This window comes from Triticum aestivum, chromosome 4B (assembly GCF_018294505.1).
Source record: "Triticum aestivum cultivar Chinese Spring chromosome 4B, IWGSC CS RefSeq v2.1, whole genome shotgun sequence".
In the NCBI taxonomy this organism is placed as follows: Eukaryota; Viridiplantae; Streptophyta; class Magnoliopsida; order Poales; family Poaceae; genus Triticum; species Triticum aestivum.
The window spans coordinates 472129308-472135399 of record NC_057804.1 but is presented as its reverse complement, the minus strand read 5'-3'; positions in this window follow the sequence as shown (position 1 = coordinate 472135399).

Below are 6092 nucleotides of genomic sequence, written 5' to 3'. Positions count from 1 at the left end.
AAAGTTGTCAATTTTATACTTAATACTTCGACGATGCAGAGAGAATCTCGTTGAAGAGCAGATTATTAAGTTATATATGTTGTGAGGTCTCTATCTATACAATTGCGGACGTACTACCTATATAAGATCAACACATTACACGCAATCTAGCATGAACATAAAATATTTCATATTTCCTTTTTCATATGACTATGCTACCCACCCCACTTTTATCTTATGGAGAGTTACGCTTGGTAAACCTGTGAGCACCAGTTCAATTTTTAGCATAAGAAAACACTTCCATCAACTTTTACTTGCACTTCTATTCTTAGTTGTCATTTATTCTGAAAATATGAAAACAAAATATCTAGTGCATTATTTTCTAATATCTTGTACAAGTAGCAAACCTAGTAAGGTTGACACCCTTCTTTGTGTTCTTGGGAGCACAAGTGAAGTTTTATTTCTTTTGCACAACTCATCATTTGTGTAAGAACCTTGTACCCCCATGGATTAATACCTTGATTTCATTGTGAGGAAAAAAAATTGCTACTCGCGACAAAATCACGCTCTTGGGAGCCCAACAAGTTATTAAGCCTAGCGGAAAGAACGCGAGCCTATAGGTTCATGTACACATCGATACGACACGAGTTTGTTAGCTGGTAGCGGCTCATATCAAAACATGCCCCATGCATGAGCCATCGCTGCGACCGCAATGCACTCCAGCTGGCGCGGCTGAACCAGCCTGGCAGGGGCCAAAGACGGCGACACGCGAGTCTGGCTGGCTTGTCGGTGCGCATACCTGCGTGGGGCCGATGAAACAGTCCCACACACGTGTTGTGGCCGCACCCTCGATTGTCGCTCCCGGACCAACCCGGAGGGGGCCGAGGACACCGACAGGTGGGTCCAGTTGGCCCGTCACGCGCAGGACAGCGCAGAGGCCGTCTATACGGAGAAAAAAAAATTAGATCTGCCTTACTATCTGGCTGACTGAAAGAGATTTTTGAATTGCACAAGCTTTGAGTGATAAATTGGCACTAAACGCCTTGAATGGTTGAAAGGAGAGGCTCTGAAATGTGAGTGCTTTTACATGCTTCTTTCAATTGATGATATTATAAACTTGTCAAACTAATATGTAACTTTTTCCCGTATTTTTTGAAGAGAGAAGCCAAACCTCAAGTTATCTGCAATATGTAAACAAGTAATTTATAATGGGCGCTGCTATGCAGACGACATAATTTGCATGATATTTTCCCGAAGTTGCATCTGAGTCTTTCATGTATCAGGCCAAGTTGAGGGAGTCTGTTGGATATTGCATCGTGCTGGTATCGTTCAGAGCATCTCCAACAGCCGCGCTAAACAAGCGCCGCGCCGCAAATTAGGCCATTTTAGCTAGCGCGCAACACGGCGGGTGGCTCCAGCGGGCGCGCAATAACCGCGCGCGCGCTATAAGTAGTTGGGCGCGCGGTCGGATACGCTATCTCGTGCGGTGTATTTGGGGCGCCCGCTTTCGCGCGCGGCACAGTCGAGCGCTCGCGCCGCACTCTCTCCTCTCCGCCTCCTACGCCCCGCGCGCGCCGGCGTCGACGAACTGCACCCATGGACGCACGCGCCGGCACCCCGCTCACCCCATTGTACAGCCGCGACCCCTCCCCCGCTGCCGCCGCCGCCGGAAACCCTAGCATGAGGAGCGTTGGCGTCGCCACCGCCGAAGCTCCGCCGAGCATCGGCCTCGCGCGCAGCCTCTTCTTGCCGCCGCGGATGACCACGGCGACGGGTGGCGTCGCGCCGGCACCGTCCCGTGCCGCCGCCGCACCCTCAAAGCTCCCCAATGCGGCGCGGCCGAAGAAGGGCAAGACATCCGCGAAGAAGAACAAGGCGGCAGACGGATCCGGGAGCTCGAAGGCGAGGGGAAAGAAGTTTGCAGGGCGTTTGACGGGCGCGGCGGCTACCGAAGCACCGGCGAGCTCACTCGTTGAGCCGGCCGCCGACGCGCACCACGTGTTTGACGAAATGCTGCCAAGGTAAAAAAAATCCAACTTTTATTTTCTTGTTATTTTTTCAATGCATCATATAGATAGCTTATTTGCATTGTTCAAAAAACTTTGTAGTCTCAGCGATGATGCATACATGTCAACTATGGGTGTTGGCTCCAACAATTCGCATTGGTCTCAAACCAATGACATCCATTTCGAAGACCATGAGTTCGAGGTGGACGAGGAGGGTGAGGGCATTGTCGACGTGCCGAAAGGAAGAGCGGGCAATTACACTAACAAAGATGACATCTTACTATGCAATACTTGGTTGCAAGTGTCGAGGGATCCATCCGTTGGAGGTGATCAAAGTAGAGATGCTTATTGGGGGCTGATGAAAGAACACTTTGATGCTCACAACGTGAGTGGAATTGACCGCTCCGAGAGATCAGTTCGGCCCCGGTGGTCGACAATCAACTCGGATTGTCAAAAGTGGGCGGCCGCACAAAAGGCGGTTGACAAGTTGAACCCAAGTGGCACAAATGAGGACGATAGAGTAAGTGGCATTTCATACATGTTCATCATACTTGTTTTTGGTGTCCGAAGTGCTAACTTGTTTTGTTTTTCTTGTAGTACAACACTGCACAAAACTTGTTCAAAGAAGAGGAGAGGAAAACCAAGAAGGGGAAGATCAAGAAAGGAAGGGTATTTACCTTGCCTCATTTCTACAAATTGTTGAAGGATGATGAGAAATGGAAGAAGCGTGAAGATTTGGATGATTTGCATTTGAGCAACAAACGCAAGCGAACAATTGAGTTGAATGATGAGGAGGAGGAGGAGGAGGAGGATGCATCAAGTGATGACGGCAAGAGAAGCCCCACACCCAACTCGGTTTCATACTCGAAGCCAAAACGACCGGATGGGTGCAAGAAAGACAAAACCGAAAAGAAGAAGGGGAAAGGAGATGATGAGCTCAAAAATGCTATGGAAGCTATTGTGAAGGCAAGAAAAGAAGCCAACGAGGTGAGGAAAATGGCAAGGAACCAAGATGCTGCGGCCGAGGAAAGGAGGGTGGCGGCCGAGGAGAGGAAGGTGGCTTTGGAGGAGAGGAAGGTGAGCAATGAGGAGCGAACTAGATTGTTGGAATGGGAGAAGCACTTGTTCTTCTTGGACACATCTAACCTCAATGAGGCGCAAAAGGAGTATGTCAATCTTGCCCGTGAAGAAGTGTTGATCCAAAAAAGAGCCATGATTCACGCAATGGGTGGCGGTGGCCTTGGCGGCATGGGTGGCGGTGGCATTGGCGGTGGCATTGGCGGCATGGGTGGCGCTGGCCTTGGCGCCATATGTGGCATGGGTGGCTTCGGAGGTACCATGAGCGGTTTAGGTGCCATGGAAGGCATGGGTGCACCTCCGGCCGCCATGGGAGGCATGGCTGGCTTTGGAGCACCCCCCGACGCTATGGCCGCCATGGGAGGCATGAGTTTTGCTTCTCTCATGGGAGGCATGGGTGCACATCCGGCCGCCATGGGCGGAATGTCTTTCGATGTGCCTCCTCACACACATTCCCATGAAGATGCTGTTGAAGATCTTGCCAACACCGTCGGAGCTTCACATGGTGCGGTGCGTGATGAGGAGAGGGAGGAAGATTCATCTTCGGAGGCGGAAGAATCGTCTTCGGAAGATGAGGACGAAGACGAGGAAGAGGATTGATGTGTCTTTCATTTGTGTCCTGAACTTGGTTTGCATTTTAAACTTGGTTGATGAACTTGTGGGCATGATTTTGAACTTGTGGGCATGAACTTTTATTCATCAACTTGTTTGTGTGAAATTTTATATGTCATGTTCATTGCATTTTGAATGTTTCAAACTCATTTTGTGTCCAAAATGCCATATATGCAATGCCCGGCAAGTCGCGTGCGCGCTGCATTTTAGCGCGGCTGTTGGAGCCAGCGCTGGCAGCCGCGCTAAACCAGTCGAAGCGCGCGCGGCATACTAGTTTTTAGCGTGCGGCGCGAAGCGCGGCTGTTGGAGATGCTCTCATGCAACTATCATCTGCATAGTACTTCCTGGTATATAATTTGATCCAACCGATATGTCATGCACTATTTTTGTTTATATACATGTGATAACATATTTTTCGCTTTTATGTTGTCTTTTAGTGCTATACTCTCATTATATGATAGTGTGAAATTGGACGTTACACTTACTTAATTCACACTAAATTCTCAAAGAAGTCAATGAATGAACCCATTGACTTAATTTTCTGGCTCCGCCCCTGACTTCGATGACCTCAGTGTTGTCGGAGTTCATCTCGATCTTACTGCATCCTACTGTTCAAGCAAGATTCATGCCATACCGAATTGCAGTTGCCTCAGCTATAAATGAATCAAAACACATGGCAATTTTTTCGTTTGCAGCAGATATGAACCGGCCATCGTGGTCCCTAAGAACAACGCCAACCGAACCCTGTAGTGTGTCCATATCATATGTAGCATCAACATTCACTTTGACATATCCAGTTCTAGGCTTCATCCATACCGCCGACTTCTACTTGGCTTTGGGTGCACATGAAATAATATAGTCCGCCCACAATGCTCTCATAGCCAGGTTTATTTGAGCAGCGCTTTGTGTAGGTTCCCCATGAGTGATTTTCGTCTTTTGTACCACAAGTAACACACTGCAATTGCCCCTACTTCTCTCAACTTTGGCAAGCCCAGAATATGAATGTCATGGTCTTTTAAGCACAACAAATGCTCCAGAATAGCCTCACCGACCCTATCCACCATATTTAATAATTTCCACAAATCGGCCGCAAACTTGCACTCAAATTGCAGGTCCTTACATTGTCAGGCCAAACTATTTTGTTGTCGTGCCACCTAGATATATTACAAGACATCAATAAAACGATGAGTTTGAAATGGAAAACAACCAACTCATATGCGATTCAGCAAGCAGGTTGATATCTTTGTCCAACAACCCAGATGGGTCCACGTGTACCTAAAATGATTTGAGGTGTGTGCTGTGCGTGGCGCACCGTCTTGTGACGGCCCCTTTGCCGATTGTCGGGTCACAGGAACAAAACAAACCACCGCAGCTAGCGATAGAAGGGACGACAATCACACCGCGAGCGGGATCGCATGATGAACCATGGTGTAACCGGGCAAAAAGCAGGATTAATAACGGTTCCGTGCGTCGCGATGAGCCGATTAAAGATCACCCGTGCGCTGTTGTGGCGTGCTAAAGCCGTTGTTGGCGCGATGATGCAGATGGCCCCATGGAATATCCTCGCCCACAACTTTCCAGCACCTGGCCGACCGAGACCGGCCGCCGGCACGCGACGTACGGGTTGGCGCGGCTTTTGCTTTTGGATCGCGATGGCTTCTCGTGACGAGCCGATGCGTCAGCTGCCTCCGCCGCACGAATTGTTTTTGCATGCTAACCTGTAGCCAGCGTTTTGGAGAAGGCGTACACTTCTGGTCAGTCCAACTTCAGCGCACAGACAAAGTTGTCCGCATATGTCTGTTTTGACCCGGCCCGATCCCAAACCTGAAGCAAAGTTGGGTGAGAAATAAGTCTATGCGGACACAAGCGGACGCTCTCGGTGGTTGCTCATGTCGGCTTCGTCCGCTCTCTGGCCAACAAATCAGTGACGACCGCACATCCCGCTCACCTGGCCGCCGCCGCACGTCGCCGTCCCTCCGCCTCCCCGTTCCCAGCGCAGGCCGCCACCGTCCCTTCGACTCCCCGCTCGCCGTGCAGGCGCCGTCGTCCCTCCGCCTCCCCCCCTCGCCACGCAGGTCGCCGGGAATCGCTTCTCCGGCCCGTTCCCCACGTCCCTCGCCTCGCTACGCCGACGTGGCTTCGTCGTGCGCGAGTGCAGCAGAAGCAGCTGGGCTCTAGCAAGCTAACTAGCTAGCTACTAGGCGCGCCCGTGTGTGCACAACTGCTAGCTAGCTAGCCAGCCAGCCCGTGCATGCCAGCTAGCTATGCCCATGCAGCAGTGAGTCGGGGCCGGGCGCGAGCGAACGCGCGGGGCCGAGGGACGCGGCGAGCGCTGGTGGATGAGCGCGCGGGGCTGAGCGAGCGCGGCGAGTGCTGGTGGACGATCGACTCGCGCGGCCGGCGAGGCGGAGGGGCTTG